At 39.5% G+C, this 19,954-nt stretch overlaps 1 pseudogene; it reads right to left on the bottom strand.

Annotated features, from left to right (window-relative positions):
* Positions 1-5,410: 5,410 nt before the first annotated feature.
* On the bottom strand, positions 5,411-6,676 carry LOC149236042 (double-strand break repair protein MRE11-like; annotated as a pseudogene).
* Positions 6,677-19,954: the final 13,278 nt, after the last annotated feature.

Here is a 19,954-nt window from a genome sequence, read left to right as displayed (position 1 = left end):
AACCAGAAAACTTTCAGAAGTTATAAATTTGGCTAATCTATGGTTAGAATGCCAGTAAACAAAATTAAGAGACTGAAAATAAAAATAAAAACCCTAAGCTGAAAATGAAAGGTCGCCTAGGTTTCTAAATCAGAATTTAAAATGTAGCGGAGTTGCCATCTTTTGGCTTTATGAATCATAATTAAAAACCCAGTGGAGTCACCATCTGTTATGTAGAGTTCTTATCGAGGGTGTATGAAAAGAAACCACTTTAAACTGTGGATGACAAAGAACCTTAATAGTAGAAATGGATGTAAAACAATGTAGATCTACAGTAATTCATAGAAACAAAACCTACCAAAGTCCTGATGTATGCAACAGAAATAGTTAAACAATAAAATGGAATAAGAAAATAAGCGCAAATAACTCCAATAATCTAATGGAAACCAGATATAAAGAGTATATTTTATTAGATGACACCTGTGAAGGGAACAAATAATGTTACCAATCCCCCTCTGTGGGATGGGTTCTTGGGTATCCTCAATGCCTTCAACTTTGCAGAGTCTTTCTCCTCTACAATGTGTAAACCCAACAAACAAAATGTTTGAGCTCAATGGGAACTCAAATGGAAAAATAAAATGGCAAGCAACAGTGATAATAATCAGAGATGCAACACTGAGTGCAACAATGAAAATCGTTGAAAGTGGAGAATGAATGTAGAACCCTCTAATTTATAACAAAATATTAGGTTATTCTCGAATAATGGAAAATACTTCGATCCATCTAGTAAGTTATGGCCAGATGATCAATTTTGAGTGATAACAACATAGTTCCCCAGAACTGCACAGTCTTTCCCAGTAGTGTGCATGGTAAGTTTCCCAAAAAATAAATAAATCAAAAAGCATCCCTAAAAAATAGGACTCTATTTTTAGTATCCTAGAGGGACTTGCACTATTTTTAAAGACTTCCACCAAGTGTTCCTTTCTCGATTTTAGGCATGCACGTCATAAACCCTAATTTTTCCAAATCTATTTAATCGATGGTTCTAGAGCTCATTTTCACATTCAATCTTGGAGCTCTAGAATTCCCAAGGAGATCAAGGAACCTTTGTTGTGATCATCAGTGCTTTTCCGGATGAGTTTTTCTTTTGTCATATTTTGTTAGTTTTTCTCTCTTTTTGTTGTTTATCTTATGTGAGTGTTGTTTTCACTTGTTTCTCTTCATGGTTGCTAGCATTTTGACTTGTTTTAACTTCTAAAAGTGTTTTTTTAAGTTTTATATTTCATTTCCGAAGTGTCCAATTATTTTTCTTGTTTTTGCACAAATGGTCACCGTTTCGGCGACTCTCCTTGCATACTTCTTTTTCATTCTGTTTGAATAATTTTTGCACTTGATTCACATGCATTTATATAAAATTATTCATATCTACACTTAGCTTCACATTATCTCCCAAATTTGTTAGTTTTCCACACTTCCCTTGGGTAGATCTGCTTTTCCCTTGGTCGGTTTTCACTTTGCTCAGCTAGAATTCTGTAATGCTGAGGCTCAAGCCACAAGCTTGGCCTCTAAAGTTTCTCAATTCATAGTCGAAGTTCTCTCCAACTGTGCATGATGCAATTCTAGGAGCCAAGCTGACATCTTTGGTCACTGAGACTGAATAATGCGTAGTCTCTCCTAGGCCTTTGTATTTGCTGAACTATGCATTACATAGTTTCAACCATCAAGCTTCGATCCTGATTGTTGGGACTGCACAGTATATAGTTTCCACAGGCACCCAGTCCCTCTTGTTAGAGAAAATTTCACAATCCTCCCCAGCTACTGCCCGATTTTCTGCTTGAATGCACCTTGTAAGTTGTTTTACTTAAAACTGACATTTTCTTACCATGAGTGTCCTTTCTATCCCACGGGTACATCAGTTGCTGAAAACCTCTCCAACAATCACTCCTACCATGGTATCTAGGAGAGATGCATCAAAGGAAACAACTAAGAGTAGTATTGGGGAAGAAGTTGAGTAAACATCAGTTGATTTTCTACTGTGTGCAGATTCTCAGTTGTTTATAGAGAGAGGATCATCACTTACATGGCAGAAAATTAAAGATGCTTTTGCAAAATACTTTGAGGTAGACTTAGAGGACCAACAAGTTTATCTTATCATCTAGTACTCAAGGCTTTACAAGGTTGCATGAAGGTATCCCACCTTCCCATGTGTAGACATAATTGGTTGGATTGTCTCACACATGGATGAGAAGACCCTGACATTGAGTAGTGCCAACGGGAAGAAGCTTGCTACCTTCTAGGCAGAATACTTTCAGAAACTTTACACTTGCTTGAACTAGTAGAGTGCATGGAATCACTCTTCTATGCCACCCACAACTGTTTTAACACAAGAGACATTGTCAAACACTAGGTGAAAGAGCCATCAATGTTTCGACAAACACCCACCCATGTGTACAAGACAAAGTGCCTCAGTAAGGCTTACCATCTCATGGTCATATTTTCTTCCAGAATCCATGGCCAAGAGAGCACTGAAACCTTTCATGAAGGGTGGGCAGTCTTCTTGGATTAGTTGGTGAACGATTTGAGGCCATTCAAGTAGTCAGATCTATTGGTTCAACGATTGAAGGCCCATGTAGCATAAGCTCAAAATCCACTAAAGGGTGAGTGAGAAAGGTTTTATATGTTTGTGTTCTTATTGGATGCAATCTTTACACATTAGCAGTTCCCTTACATGAACTGGACATGCACACCACGAGATCCTGTCATGCAAATCTATTGAAATTTTCTTTCGGGATGTAGTTATTGACAAGTAATGTTGTGGCTAACTGACCATCTCATCATCTCACTATACAAGTTTATCCTTTAACAAGATCCACATTGCATGTCATGAGAAGCAATGGAGGTGATAAGAGACATCGAAGATTGGTATGCCTCGCAAAGTGGGACCTTCATTAGAGTGTTTGGCGGAAAGAAGCCTTTGCATGTCTTACCAGGGTATGCCATTGATAGTCTAATTAGGCAAGAAGTATCCTACCATCTCGCTAGAGGGTTGTCAGCAGTGCTGCACAGAAAGAAGAAAGCACCATGGCCAAGTATTCCTTTGCATATTAGATTATACGAGATAAAGAACATGAAAGTCACAGATGCCGAGGCTAAAGAGATAGTGAAATTTGAATTTGACACTAAGGACTTTAATATGTATGATCCCTATAGTATTTTCAAGGACCACTGTATGAGAGTTTACTTTCCATGGATCAGTGGGGAATTTCATTAGCCATAGGAGGATCCTTGGAGGTACTTCTACAATGCCTCTAGACTTAATGAGCTGGTTAGTTTAGTAAGGAATTCAGAGGTTGCTCTAGAGGCAACGAAAACTCTGGAAGAAGTAGCAGTAGAAGGTAGCAATCTCATATAGGACAAGGGAGAGAGGAAGACTGTTGACAGTCTAGAGGGAGTAAAAAGTTTCAAAATGAAAGCATATCCTCTTGTCGTGAAAGAAGATTTGGCAATAGAATAAAAGAGGATACAAAGAGTAGACTGGAGGAAGATAGAAAAGTAGAGGTTGCAGGAAGCACAATTGAAGCTACAAGAGATAGAGAAGACGAACACAGAACATGAGTTGATAAGGAGAGAATGAGAAGAGAAGCAGAAGTAGGAATAAGAACAAAGGAAAAGCATAGTGATAGAGGAAACAATGTCGATATAGGTTGAAGAATAGGTATAACCAATAGCCAAGGAGGAAGGTGAAAAAAAGCATGATCGAGAGCTTTCTCAGTAGATTTAGCAATTTATCGAAGTGACAAACATGGATTTGGAACAAGAGCTACAACTTGAAGATGTCGACCCACATGTCATCCCTCAGTCTCCACCTCCTATAGTAGCAGAGCCATCCCCGAGCGAGTAAGGAGATGTTGTTCTCCTTAACGATGATTTGGTAATGGATGTGTAGAATCTATCATTTCATGAGTTTCAAAAGAGGAATTCATAAACACAAAGAAAAAACGTTCTGGATGATCACACATCACCTGTATTCATTAGAGAAAGGGTGATAGTGTCAAACATGAGGAAAAATCCAAATGTCATTGTCAAATCCAACTAGGCCTATGCACGAGCAACAAGCTTAAATGTTTAGTATTTGAGACTGATAATGAGAAATTGACACTGTTCGTGCCTATATTGACCTCAGGCTGAGTGAAGGCAGGTCTAGGGTAACATCAAACCATGCTTAACCTGGTAGCTAGCCCTACCAATTTGGGAGAGGTCTCTCTCCTTGTCAATCTCAATTAGGATATTGGCAACTAGGGCTTGAGATGACTGAAATGAATGTTGATTTTAGGCTAGGTATATTAGATCAGAGAATTTGATTTGATTTGTTTTGGATCGAAAACAACAAGGGAAAGGTTGATTGGACTATGGAATCTATGTTAGTTTTTTCCAACAAACCTGGCACAAATTAAGTGGCATGTTCAGCCAAGTGAAGATTGTAAATGTGAGAAGTATGAGGGAGAAAGCCCACTGCTCTGCAGGCATTAGACAAAGGATGGATCTGCAACAAAAACTTTAGAGGAAAGAGAATAACAAGGTTGCTCAATAGAGCATCTAACAACAAATGAATTCTGCTAAAACTACCATTGCAACTCATAGCAAAATCATCATGAAAGGCACATCATTATGGATGAATTCCTAACATATCACTTAGATAATGCTCAAACAAAGGAGAAAAACATAATGTGTAAATGAATTACACGAGAAGAAACATACTGACATTTAAGCACCGTGATGAATCCTAGGCATAAAGGGCAAAAACTGCTTTATTATGATATTCAATAAAACTTTACACAGTCCAAATGCTTCTTCCTGTTGCAAAAATCAAACCCTTACATCTTCAAAACTAATCCTATATATACTAAATTACAAATCTATTTTTATTTCCTCAACATAGGAAATAAAAAATAAAATAAAATCCTATTAATAAATACAATTAATATTAAAATCCTATCATGAAATAATATCAAAACTAAACAATATGATCACTTAATTTGCAACTAATACTCCAAACTGTCTCGAGAACCATGAGAAATAATTTTGGAAAACCCAAATTTAGTGAAGGTTTTCCAAGTGAATTAATATTACTGGATCTGCTCCTTTAAGTGTGGAACCATATTCCACAAAATCTGCCCTTTTACTGTTGTTTCAATCTTTGACTGCTGATATTAAGCCCTAAAATCTGAGATTTTCCTCACCCACTGCTGGATTTGTGCATTGCCTACAACTGGATCAACAGAATGCTAAGCAGGTTTGCCTCCTTCTGTGTCAAAATGTTTTTCACTGCCCATCTTCAGCAAACACTTTACGCTCCTACATGCATTGGCCTACTTTGTGGACTAAATCCTCCTCTTCTTTAATTTGCAATACATCTACTTCTTCCACAAGTTTATTCCGTGTCAACATCTAGATCATTAACTGGAAGGATCTCCATCTTCAGATTACTTTCTACAACAAGGGCCTCAATGTTTTGTTGGTTAAGTTCCTCTGGTCGCAGGCATTCAACATCTTGAATCTTCTTGTGGCCTTTGAAAAGAGAAGAATGTCGTGTGGATTTGCAACCTTTCCAACAAATTTTTGACCAAATCTTTGAGGATTTATTGTTGTGAAGCCTGCATAGTCTACCTTGATTTCGAACTAAAGGAATCTTGAGTTTCAAACGACTAACTTTCTTTCTTTCAGCCAGTATAATCATATCTTTTACCACTTTATCTAGAAATTCTAGAACAGCATCTTGATCATTTGGATCTAAATCAGGTTCATCCTTCAATACGACCTCTTGATATTCGAAAGGTCTCACTGACTGCAAAGGGATTTTCGTCAGTCGATATTGGCTCCCCTTTATCTCTAGAAGAAGCACATGCTTGGGCTTTGCTTCACCATCAATCAGGGATGTTGCAACTGAAGAGCCTGGCTGTGTTAAATGAAAACCCATTCCAGGAACTGTGGGTCAACCAAGCATTCGTGTTCATGCCCCCAAATTACAAGATCTAAGAAACGCAGAAGGAACTGCTCATTAATGGAATTTTTTGGATTGGTTTTGACCCTGTTTTGATGAAGAACTAAAATATTGAACCAATCTGACATCGGGCATCCTTCCTGAGGTTCAGGCCGCATCCACTGAACAGCATGGGGTGTCTGGAACATGCGGTTAAGCTGCTCATCACATATATTTCCCATCCCATAAAGAGCAACAGATGTAACATCCTTTCAGATAAGTATAGGATAAAGAGTAATCTGACCAACCCCAGAGCCTCCAAGCACCATTTTTCCAAAATAGTTCACAAGATTACATGCAGAAAGGATGTCAATTGCAGAAAGATTATCCACTCTTGCTAGATCATCATGGTTGCCATGAATAGTGAACACTGGTAAACCAACATTGAAATTAGGATCTTCGTAATTTACATGCCCAAATACGTTTGTAAAATTCACAATCTGATCAATGACAACTTGAAACTATACTAGCTGATCATTGAGGAAATAACGCCATAGGATTTCTGTAGTTTTCACTAGAGTGGTCCTTGATGGCTTGTATTCATGAAAATATCACCACCAAATAGCAAAAAATATCTACCTGTCGCTGCTCAGCTATTGAGCATATCTCTTCAAATGCATAAAATGAATCATGGCGACGAATTTCATCCTTTTCCATATAACCAAGATGGAAATCTGTAGCAATAAGTATCCACAATGTACTACTATAATCATCCCTTTCACCCGCTGGACAGATCTAAGCATTTCCAGCATCGTGTATTTCACCACCATCCATTTTTTTGAAAAATACCCCAATAAATGCTCCTCTTCCACCTCCAAAATATGTTGCTCATAAACCACGTAGATTAGCAATCCCAAATCATACATCACCTTCACTGATAACACCATTTGTCTATGCGCAGTGCTGAACCCAGGAGTGTAACACCACGGCTAGGAGCGCAGTGCTACACTCCCAGAAGCGCAATGTTGCATAGTAATTGCTTAAGGTGATCCATTGCTACAATATTAAAACCCAATATATCTTTACACCCCTTGACCCTACTACGAAGAACATCCTGCAAAGAAGTCAGGATAGCCCTAGCTGATGGAGTCGAAATAAGTTGGTGATGATGTATTTGAAGAAGCGACATAGCAACACGACAGACAAGCTCAACCTTATTGCCATCTGAAATCCACTGATTTGGTTGAAAAACGTGTTTTCAATCCATTCTTCATTTCTTCCTCATGCTGCTGAAGACAATCATTTTCAACATCGGTGTGTCTAATGCAACAACGATATGTGTACCAGTAGTGTAGAGCTATAAAAAGGGGTCTCCTTCACCTCTAGTTACCTCACATTAGAATGTCAATCCGGGAACGTCTTGCTATTTCAAAAGAGTGTCTCAGTCTGAGGCTTAGCACTTGTCAGAGTAATGCTCGTAGTACAGCTACTTAAAGGCTACAAAAGTAAATGGCTGCATGTCTATAACTTAACTACTTCAAAAGGCTAAATCACACCAAGCATTGCATCAGTCAAAGGTTTGGTAGCAATAACCCATCCTTTTCATAACTGATGAGAACAAATCCGAGGTCTGGGAGCTAGGTAGCAGATGTTGGGGCTCACTACAGCCTGAGATCGTCCTTGATGAATATAAATGAAATGGCAAGTAAAGGAAATAACGATGAAATAGAACATCACATCAGCCAAGGGTTTGGTGGCAATAACCTATCCCTTTCATAACTGATGGGAGCAGATCAGAGGTCTGGGAGCCAAATAGCAGAAGCTGACACTCACTACAGCCTGAGTCTGTCCTTAAGAAATGGCAAGTAAATGAAACAACAAATCAGCAATCTTGAAATAGACCAGCAATTGAAATGGAACAACAATTCAAAAATGGAACAACAACTAAATGGAACAGCAATTCGGAAATGGAACAACAACTAAATGGAACAGCAACTGGAATAATCAATAACCAAGTTCATCAAGTTGTGATTCTATCTAACCACTCCAATCAAAACATCAATCCTATAGTCTTAAAGGAATTACAACCCTAGAAACACAACATGCTCAATCTGCTCCCGTTATTGATCTAAATAAATGTACATGATTGCATCTCAAGATATAAATAGTAACATTCAATAATCATCTAAAATCAGACTTCTCAAGATAACTGTCATAATGCTAAAACACAATCACCATGAACTCTGTACTGGAGTGATAATATCCTGTAGAGATTAATCAACACTTTAATGAATTGGTAACATAACACAGTGTCAATATAAAACTTCAATTTGCAGGAACATTAAACAAGTTAAACATCATAGAGCGTGCAATATAACGTTCACAACAGATTACCAGATTACGCCTATGAACAAACCACACAGACACCACGCATAATGGTCCAAGAGAAAGTGTCCACCAGGGCCGAGCCCTTAGTCTCCAGGGGTACACCGCTTAAATTTGATCCAGGATCAAAGATAAAAGAGTAACCAAGTCTGTATTAATGCATGAAATAAACTTACAGCAAATCGAGTCTTAACAGAACATAAAGATCATAGTTTCGATCTGGTAAAAAGGAATTACAACAGAACCTCCCCTTATAGCCAACAATGCTATCTCTTATATAAGGATGATGACAGAGATATCTAGATACAAAAATAGATAGAGTAGCGATCCCTCGGGATCTAAGATCCTGAGGGATTCGCAGAATCATTAAACTTGAGTCACTTCTTTCCTTTTCTGCTCCGAACTGGTATCTCCGCTTCCTCTTCTGGGTTGGTTCGTTTAGATCTGGTTTGTTTGCGGTTCCCCGTCAAAGGGATAGCAGTTAGCTCCTCTTTGTCTTTCCCTTTGAGATGGCTAATTTCTGCTTTTCCTCCTTCCTGCACGTAAGAACGACAATTATCAGTTTTGCTTATTAACCTCACGTGTCTCGTTATTATCTAAGTTTAAAATGCAAAAAGGCTTATATATCCTAATGAAAAAGATACTGAAATAACCATCAAAACATACCTTCTTCGAGACTCTACACATCCCCCAGCTTACCCTTTTTCATGACCTCATGAAAACATTATAGTTGGTATGCAATGCAGTGAGTGAGTAAGCTGGAGATGGAATCTCATGTGAGGGTCTACAGCTGTGATGCGAAACTAAATAATCAAAGAAGTGGCCTGTCTGACCCTCAGGCATCTCATATAGGGCTTGGAATCCGGGTGCTAGATGCCAAATGATTGGACTCCGGAACCTATATCCTAACCAGGATGGCCCTGCCCTCAAAACAATTTCACCATAGAGGGGAAAACGGCTAGCAGCAAGTCTAAAGTTCTCGTATTTAAATGGTTCTCTGAACTAAATATTCGGATTAGATACTTGAAATCGAAATGATTGCCTCATGCATGGGTCCTAGCGCTTCAATCACTCCTGGAGCCCTAATAAGGTTTCTATGACTCCTCCATAACTGCACTAGATCCCTAGGCTCGGCTCTTACCCAAAGATCTAATCCGTTCTCTTGTTTTTGAAAAGCGTTATAAGCTTTGAGCCATTTAATTTGATTAACTGCAAATGAGATAAATGCTTGCAATTGAATGTCTCCAACAAAAGGGGCTGGGTTCAATTCAGTCTCTTGTTCTAGTATAAGGTTATGCAAGTAAAATTCACATAATAATCTCTGCACTTTCACCCCATAATGATTACAGCAGTTTATGAAATCATCCATAGTGTTAATCTGTATAGGAGCGCCTGCTTTCACAGCCTTTATTTTCAATTGTAAATACCTCTCCATTAAAAATAGGGCATAATTTTTGGCAAGGGCTCTACATGCTAGAATGTCATTATATAAAGAACACAAGGTATCCATGTGTTTGATAACTACATCTAATCTACGGGTTACCTTGGCAACTTTCTCTTGTTCCCTTTGCCATCCTTCGAAAGCTTGGCTTTCAAATAAGTTGACGTTCCTTAGTTGCTGCTGTAATTCTTCATATTTTTCTCGGGGGACCATTTGCTCCCTGAGCTTTTCTGCTTCTTGCTGGGCCTGCTTCAAATGTTGGTAGAGGGTTCTTGTTTTCGGGTCTTTCTTCCATGCATCCGTGGAGGTCGGGAGCTTTAATTGAACTTTCTTATTACGTTGTTTCGAGTTCAGAGCCCTTATTACTCCCTATGGTGGTGCCTCTGTCTGAACCATCTTATCATCCTTTTCAATTTTAACACGAACTACAGCCCACTGCTGTTCCTTTTCAAATGGAACAACAGTTTGTTTTTCAACTTCATTCGGAACAACAGTTTGGCTTCTGTCAGGGTTTTGAGCAGTGGTACAGCTTCTGGTCCTCCGCCTCCTGCCCTTAAGGGGCCTTACCGGTGTGGTCAGACCTTTTCTTCTTGAAGTCCCCTTCACCCTTTGCCTTGCTTTTAGAATCCTAATCTGCTAGTGAAGCTGGGCTATTATGTTCAACAATGTCTGCTTTTCCCTTTGTAATTCCCTTATTTTCATCATCTCTTCCGAAGGAACAGCAGGCTGTTCACTGCGGTTTGGATTGTGGCTAGCTTCCTGATTTTCTTCCTGAGGTAACTGTTCCGGGGTAAGAAACCTACTTGGATCCATTATTTCTTGGGCTGATTCCTCTTCTGCCCTTATTTACTCTGGACTTCCCTCTGGTGGCTTTTGACTAGGAACGGGTTGTTCCTGCTCAGCATTTTCTAATATCTTCTCATTGTGAACAGGCAAGTTTTCCATTTCTACCTCTTCTTCATGTAATTCCTTGGGTGCGTCTTTATCCTGGGTTTTATCTTTGGCATGGAGGTTTGATGGACTCAAGGGTTGGCCATATTCGCCCATATTGGCCAAAATGTCGGCCAATTCATCTTCTCTTAACGAGTCTTGTAATGGGCTCCCTACCTACTGTTCCATTTCTTCCTCCTGCTGGAACTACTCAACTTCTTCCTTTTCGTCTCCTTTTTCTTCAGTCCGCTCATCTTGTTCTTCTTCTCTCCCTGCAGATTGCTCCGGATCCTCCTTTCCTTCTTCTGTTTCTACCTCTGCAGACTGCTCTTCTCCCTCGACGTCTTCTTCTTCCATTTCTGTTTTTGCAGACTATTCTTCTTCCTCGGCATCCTCTCCTTCCGTTTCTGTCTCTGCAAACTGTTCTTTTTCCTCGACATCCTCTCCTTCCATTTCTGTCTCTGCAGACTTCTCTATTTCCTCGCTGCCTTCTTCCTCTATATTTGTTTCTGCGGACTGCTCTGTTTCCTTACTACTTTCTTCTTCTACTTCTATTTCTACGGACTGCTCATCTTCGATTTCTATTGCTTGGCTCGTGCTTGCCTGGGGCTTCTCCAGCCCTCCTTGTAACCCTGCGTGCCTTGCTGACTTTCTACGGTTTTCTGGTTGTTTGGGTGTAATAACGTCATGTTTCTGCTTTTCGGGTCATTTTTTAGATTGTTTTTCAGGTTGCACTTCTCTGCAAGTGTCCTGTTATCGTTTCTCTGGGCGTTGGGGTGTGTTATCAACTCGTTTTCATTTTTTCGGACGTCCAGATGTGGTTGTCCCTTTATTAATAACAGCAATTAGTTCTTCCCAACTGCTCTGCTGCTGGGTGAGACTGTAATTTACTATCAAGCGGATTAATCCATGGTGGCTAATAACTGATTCTACATGTTGTGCCTTCTTCATACTTCGTGCGACATCATGCAATAGTGAATTCAACAATGTAGGCAAATTCACAGAACATTTTTGTCTTAAGACAGCTAGGAGTTTAAGATGGCGTGGTCTTACCATGTCTTTTCTGCCTTCGCAAGTGATGTAGCTTTGGATGATTTTTTCCAATTCCGCCCATGGCTCTCCTAGCGTTGCTGGTAGCACCCCCTTTCCTCGGATTGTCAACTTCTGACCCTCGTCCTGAAAGATTTCCAAAATCTTCTGCAACCTTTCCTTCTTTATTGTCCATACTGGTCCCGTGGCTGGTAGTCCCGTGACTCTTGCTATTATATCGTTGGTGACTTCAATTCGCCTTCCTCTTACTGTGGAGTATTCTTCCTGTAAATTCTGTAAAAATTCTCGTGCTACTGTTTCATTAGACTCCTTCAGGCGGTTTAAATAGGTCAACCATCCTGCTCTTTTCAGGATTCTTCGGGCTGCAGCCGAAACAGTTAATGTTTACGGTTCTTGGCGGACTAACCTTCCTCCCATAGTTTCAGTGCCAATTTTCAAAGGAACAACAACTGTTTGTTGAAGCGCAGAGAAGCTGGTAGCGTATTCCTCGTTCAAATTTAAATGCAACAGTGTATGCTATGAAAATAACTTCGAACGTCAGGTCATGCAGAAAAAAAAAATAGAGCAAAAGATGATACCGTTGAGCCATGCTGTGCTTGAGTACAAAATTTTCTCAAATAATGGCCTGACACGTACTCTGGGAAATGATGAGGTTACCTCCCCCCCCGCAATATGATAGGCTGTCCCAGCCATCAAATAAAGGAGCAGCATCTATTCTGCTGCGAGGTCTTTATGGACTAGCTTATGGATATATGACATGTTCATCAAAAATAGCCTAATACTGAAATCGAGGTAAAAAAAGTTAGATCGCTTTTAATATTATGGGACTGCGGTGATTTGATGGAAGTTCGGGGATAAGACATTTGCCATAAATAGAAGGTCTCATGCGGTCACTGTCAGTAGCTTCGTAATGATTGGCGATGATTTATAGTTATGCGCTATATGGTTGGGTAATATTTTATAATTTAATTATCACGACATAAGAAGCAAAAGGATGTAATCTTCTTACCTATTGGTGTAAACATACGACTTCAATACCATTAACAGTGCTCTGCTACCGACAGGTGTCCATAACCTTGACAGAGTTGTTTATTTCACCCGTGGAACCATAGTCCTTTGTGTATGCGAGGAAGCGTTTGAGCAATGTCAAAATGTAGCCCACTATGCTGGCTTGGTGACCAGTTGGTCATAATGTCATTCACGAGGAAGGAGCGAATAGTGGGCAGGCCGGATCATGGTGAGACCTCCTGTTCCAAGGATTATTTGTTTGATATACCTTTTGGACCATTTCCCATGTGTGGTGGTCCTAATGGGAATGCCACTTCACTTCCATCCTGATGATCATGGTAGGCCAGCTCATAATGAGACTTCCTATCCTGCAATTTGACAGTCTTTAGAAATTCCTTCTTTTTTTTTTGCTTCTTTTTTATAGAGAGCCTTTCCTGTTTATGCAAAAAGGGTGGCTCAACACTCCTTAAGAGTAGGAATGGTGGAAGAAGTCTCAATATCCCAATAGAAAGGTATAGCTCTTTTGATCCTATTGCCATATGATAATTAAAGGGAAAGAACCATCATAATACAGATAACCAATCAGAACGAAGTTGGTAGAACAATGGCAACAAAAGATGATAAATAAGCATGTCTTTCTCCGCATCCTTTCACCAATTCAGGGCAGTTTCTTCTAAAGATAGCAATTTATGATTTAGTGATTTGGGTATGTTGCATTTTCGCTTTAATCTCATACATGTATAGTCATATTCCAAAAGACTTGAAAGAACATCAGCAATAAACATCCTTAATTTGGGGTAGAGGGAGCAAGCTGTTTCAAAATCGTATGAGTAATGCTTCTTTCAAGGAAGGTCATAACAACAGTTCACAGATGTTGTTCGTTTGGAGAAAGGAACAGTAGTTTCAAGGAAATGGCGTTCCCTTTTTTTTTTTTTAAATCGGCAGAAATCAAAAAGTGTTATTCTTTTTGGAAGCAGCAAAAACACACAAGTGTTGTTCCTTTTGAAAAAGGAACCGCAAAAAATCGTAAGTTTCAAGTGTTGTTCCTTTTGGAAAAGGGAAAAAAAAAATCAAAAGTGCTTGTTCCTTTTGGAAAATGAATAGCAAAAATAAAAAGTGTTGTTCCTTTTGGAAAAGGAACAACAGAAATCAAAAGTGATGTTCCTTTTGGAAAAGGAACAGCAGAAATCATAAGTGTTGTTCCTTTTGGAAAAGGAACGGCAGAAATCATAAGTGTTGTTCCTTTTTGAAAAGGAACAGCAGAAATCAAAAGCGCTGTCCCTTTTGGAAAAGGAACAACAGAAATCAAAAGTGTTGTTCCTTTTGGAAAAGGAACAACAGAAATCAAAAGTGTTGTTCCTTTTGGAAAAGGAATAGCAGAAATCACAAGTGTTGTTCCTTTTCGAAAAGGACCAACAGAAATAAAAAGTGTTGTTCCTTTTGGAAAAGGAACAACAAAAATCACAAGTGTTGTTCCTTTTGGAAAATGAACAGCAGAAATCAAAAGTGTTGTTCCTTTTGGAAAAGGAACAGCAGAAATCAAAAGTGTTGTTCCTTTTGGAAAACGAATAGTAGAAATCACAAGTGTTGTTCCTTTTGGAAAAGGAATAGCAAAAATCACAAGTGTTGTTCCTTTTGGAAAAGGAACAGTAAAAATCAAAAGTGTTGTTCCTTTTGGAAAAGGGACAGCAAAAATAACAAAACATACTTCAAAAATATGTACAAGAATAATTCGATAAGTTATATACAAATTATAAAGAAAAGTAGATTTTTTTTTAGTGAGTTACAGGCGAGGAAGACTTGTCTTCCTCCCCTAAGATCTCCATATCTGAATCTTGGCGTAATTGTTGCCAAAAGGACTCCCGAGTAAGTGGTTTGCGATAGATACGGACTCGATGGCCGTTTGCCTTGAAGGTATATCCAGAACCATCGATAGTAGTTAGGGTAAGGGTCCCATTGTCATGGACTTTCTTAATTTCATATGGTCCCAACCAACGAGTCTGGAGTTTCCCAGGGAAGTCCTGAAATCTAGAGTCATACAAAAGAGCCCAGTCTCCTTCATGGAAGACTCTGTTTTTAATGAGAGCATCATGCCATTTAGCTCTCTGCTGTTGTATTAGAGCAGTGTTTTGAAGTGTAGAGAGCCTAATTTCATCTAGCTCATTAATCTGTTGTAGTCGATTGGTCTCTGCCTCAGTTAAATCTAAACCAACTTGTTGTGTTGTTCGTAATGTCTGGATTTCAAATTCTATAGGAAAGATAGGTTGTTTTCCAAACATTAGCTGATAAGGTGAGTGACAAGTAGTGCTTCTCCATGTTATTCTATAAGCCCACAGTGCTTCTGGTAGTTTGGTTGCCCAGTCGCATCTATGTGATGCAATTGTTTTTGTTAGAATCGTCTCTATTATTTTGTTACTGCTTTCTACTTGCCCATTTGCCTGCGGGTGATATGGGGTGGTAACTTTATGTTGAACATGATAATTATTGAGTGTTGCCGCTATTCTGTTCCCAGAAAAATGTGGCCCTCCATCTGTAATTATCTCTCTAGGGAGGCCATAACACACAAATAGATGGAGCAGGAACTTTATAACAAATTCTTCTATAGCTCTGGGCAAGGCCTCTGCTTCAACCCACTTGGTGACGTACTCTGTTGCCACCAAAATGTATATTTTTTGGTTTGATGGCGGGTTCATTGGTCCCACGAAATCAAGAGCCCAATGCTCAAATGGTTCGATGACTATCTGTGGTTTCAAAGGCATCTCATCTGAATGACTAGGGCGTCCCTCTCTCTGGCAACTGTCACATGCTTGGACAAATTTCTTTGCATCTTCAAAAATTGTGGGCCAATAATACCCTGTTTGTAATACTTTATGTGCAGTCCTACGATCAGTGAAATGTCCACCACATGGTTGGTCATGGCATGCTTTCAGTATATCAAAAATTTCATCTTGTCTAACGCATCTTCTGATTTGCATGTCTGCCCCTGTATGAAACAAATAACCCCCAATCCAGGAAAATCTGGTACTTCGTTGAACAATCTGTTTTCGCTCATTAGGGGTTAGATGCTTTGGTAACTTACCTACTGCTAGGTAATTGGCGACATCCGCATACCAGGGTGTTTGAACAGCAACAACAAAGAGATGCTCATCTGGAAACTGATCTTCAACTGCTGCTGCATCGACTGGTTTTGGCACTCTTGAGAGGAAATCAGCTACCGGGTTTTCTTTCCCGGGTCGATCCTTGATTGTAATATCGAATTCCTACAATAAAATCAGCCATCTAGTTATTCTGCCATTTGTGACAGGCTTATTTGCTAAATATTTTATAGCAGAATGATCTGTGTACAGGATAAGAGGATATCCTGTAATATAAAGTCTGAATTTATTGATAGCATGTATAACAACTAGAAATTATTTTTCAGTGACAGTATAATTCAATTCAGCAGGGGATAGATTTTTGCTAATGTAATAAATTGCATATGGTTTTCTATCCTCCTCCTGTCCAAGGACCGCTCCAATGGTTGTATCTGAGGCATCAGATGATATCTGGAATAGAAAATCCCAATTCGGTCCCCAAAGAACTGGGGCTGTAGATACAATCTTCTTCAGATCATTGAAGGCACGTTCACATTTTTCTGTCCAACAGAAATCAATATTACCAGTTAATGCATACAATGGTGCAGCAATACGTGAATAATGTTCTATAAATCTTCTGTAATAACCAGAGAATCCAAGAAAGCTACATACCTCTATTTGAGTAGTAGGAGTAGGAATAAGCAAAAGTATTTGGATTTTGGCTTGGTCTACCTAAATTCCAACTGTTGAAATGTAATGTCCTAGAATAATTCCTTCTGATATCATCATGTAACATTTTTCATGGCTTAAACAGAGCCTGGTAGCTATGCAACGTTGTACGACTTTTTCTAGTGTCTCCAATGCTGGATCAAATTCATCTCCATATGGAGTAAAGTCGTCCATATATACTTCCAGTCCTTCATTTATTAGATGTGCAAAAATGCTAAGGATAGCCCTTTGGAATGTGGCAGGGGCATTACATAAACCAAAAGGTAAAACTCGGTAGGCGAATGTTCCCCAAGGACAAGTAAAAGTAGTTTTGTCCTGATCTTCAGGGGCAATCTGTATTTGGTTATACCCACTGAAGCCATCGAGAAAAGAAAAGAATTTCTTCCCTGCCAAAGTGTCCAACACTTGATCGATGAACGGGAGAGGAAAGTGATCTTTTTGTGTTGCCTTATTTAGCTCCCTGTAGTCCACGCAGATCCTCCACTTCCCGTTCTTTTTTGATACCACCACAAGAGGGGAGACCCATTTACTATCAGAGATAGGGTAGATGAAGTTAACATCCAAAAGTTTTTGAAGCTCAGCTTTTACTACTTCTTTTAGGTGAGGGCTTAGTCTTCTCTGAGGCTGCCTAACAGGTTTTGCATCATTTTCTATGTAGATGTGGCGTGTACATAACTGGGGGTCAATTCCTTTCATATCAGGGTAATCCCATGCAAATGCTTCTTTATATTTTCTTAAAATATGGATGAGTTTTGTTTCTTGTTCGGGTGTAAGATCAACGTTAATGTTTAAGGTCTTTCCAGGTTCGATTTCCACAATTTTACTATGTGCAACTGAAGTGATAGGGATTGTGTGACCATGTGCATCTTTCAGAGGTTCCTCTTCTACTTCGTTATCAAATGCTGCTTTTATCATATGACATTGGGTACGAGATATGAGTTCACATTGACTAATGAAATTACTGATGGCATCATCTTTTGTTTGGTCTTTGAACTCTAGTTCTTCTTGTATAGTTAATGGAGATCTGATGTTGTCAGTCAGATATGATACATGGTGCCTATTAGTTTTAACTATAGTGATACTTGACTGTGCTGGGGGATATAGTACTAAATTCTTGATATCCGCCCCCTTGGTTATAATCATGTTCCCTTGCCGACAGCCGATATAGGCATTAGCGGTAGCGAGCCATGGTCTTCCTAAGATCAGTGGATGTCCATCAAGTCAGGTTTTAGGGTTTATTATCAGAAAATCAGTTGGGCATTCCCAGGAGTCAACTGAGACCATGACATCTTGCAGTATGCCTTCCGGTCTAACCACAGACCGATCGGCCAGTTCTAGCAGAGTTGAGGTAGGTTCTGCAGATGTAATGCCTAGCTTTTGGCAAGTAGCAGTTGTCGGTATATTGATTGCAGCTCCAAGATCAACTAAGGCATTGGTTAGGGTTTGACCATAAATTTGAACAGTTACTATTGGGTTTCCTGGGTCCTCATACTTAATAGGTGTTTCCTTTCTCGAAAATAGGTCAGATAAAGTACCGACTACTTGAACTCTTGGTTTATCTATTATATTCCTCCTTGGCCTTTTTATGCACAATTATTTAATAGTTTTTGTGTATATCGGGATGTCTTGAATGGCCTGAAGGAATGGAATTTTTATGTACAAATTCTGTAATTATCCCAGAATGTCAAAATTAGGTTGCTGTATCGGTCGAGGTATGACTAAACGTTCTGGGAACGGGGGAGAGGATGTGGTTGCTTGATTATGAGTTTGCTGTCTATTCACATCCTCTTCTTGTGACAGATATTCTCTAGGTAACTGATCTTCAATCTGAACTATTTTATTTCCCTCTGTTTGGATAATACGCCCAGATCTTAGTTGAAGATCATTGCATTCCCTCAGATCGGGTCCTTCTTCTGATGTTTCTAAAATTTGGAGTGCTTGGACCGGTCTGTTATTTGGGTTGGGATTGGGCTGGGCTGGGAGTTTTGGTCTCAGATTAGCCTGGGGATTTTGCTGTAAAGCTGGCAGTGTAGGTTGAGGGAGAGGGACATTCCCTACTGGCTGATTTGTTGGTCTCTGCCAGTTATTCTGCGAGGCTGAAATTTGTGAAGTAGGGGGAGTCCATTGTGGAGGATATGGGCTGTTCTGCCAATATGGTGGGGGATAAGGAGGATTCGACCAACCGGATTGGCTCGTCTAATTTAGCCATGGATTAACAGAAGGATATGACTGTGGTGACCAGTTTGGGAATGGGGGCTGAAATTGGCTTTGCCATGTATTATACTGTTGAGCGTTATACTGGGGATACTGAAAAGAAGAAGTTGGATCTGAAAACATACCAGTTTTTCGCGGCTGCCACTGACGACGCTGGTTGAGCATGTACACTGTTTCTGGTTCTTCTTCTGCCTCCTTATATACTGCTTTTAGTCCAGGTAGTGAGGGACAAATTTCTGTCGAATGATCCTTTGCACAAATGGTGCATGCTTGGACTGCATCTAGTGGGCATTCCTTATGGCTATGCTTCTTCCTACATCTGGGGCAGAAGATAGCTAAATTCTATTCTGCCTCCATTTGCTTTTGCTTAGCCTGCAAAATGTCCAATTGTGTAGTCAGTGTTCCTAGTATATCAGTTTTAAAGTTTTCCAATAAATTTCCGATTTCAGCCCTCGTTACTCCTTCTGATGAGATTTCGTTTTCTCTTATAAACCGATCATGTTCTGCTGGTTTGATCCGTGTACTGCCTCTCGAACTCCTGATGCATAGATCAATTATGTCAGCAAAACTTTCTTGATAAATATCCCCTTTTCCCATAATGTTTAATGTTTCAATCCATTGTTCTTTCATGCCTCTTATTAATGTTGTTTTCAACACATTATCGGGTAAGGGTGATGATGCATAGGGCGATCTTTGTAAATTATACTGAAAACGATCCACATATTCTTCTAATGTTTCGCTTGGTCTAGCCACCATCTGGAATATTTCATCTTTTAGTTCTCTAGACCTGCAGTAATCTTGATATTTTTTAGAAAATATTCCTTCATTTGATCCCAATTATTTATAACCCCACCACCTAATCCCATAAACCATCTTAAAGCAGCCCCTTTCAGGGTCGAGGGAAACAGTTTTAGTTTCTGGGGGTCAGTGGTGTAGTCATATCCTCTGCATAGTACATCAAATTTAAATAAAAATGCATCTAGGTCTTCTGATGTAAGTCCATGAAATGTAGGGATATGTTGAAGGGGAATTGCTTTCATGGGGGCATTTGCTGCAGAATCCACTATGGGGTATTGTATTGTAGAGGTTTGGGTGTTTGGTGGATTTTGAGCCATTGGGTCAAATATATGCCAATAACCTTCCGGAACATCTAGAAGAGTGTTC

This window comes from Pinus tabuliformis, chromosome 8 (genome assembly GCF_031772625.1).
Source record: "Pinus tabuliformis cultivar Carrire ecotype Pingquan chromosome 8, CPIR1, whole genome shotgun sequence".
Taxonomy (NCBI): domain Eukaryota; kingdom Viridiplantae; phylum Streptophyta; class Pinopsida; order Pinales; family Pinaceae; genus Pinus; species Pinus tabuliformis.
This window is presented reverse-complemented; position numbering and strand designations above follow the sequence as displayed.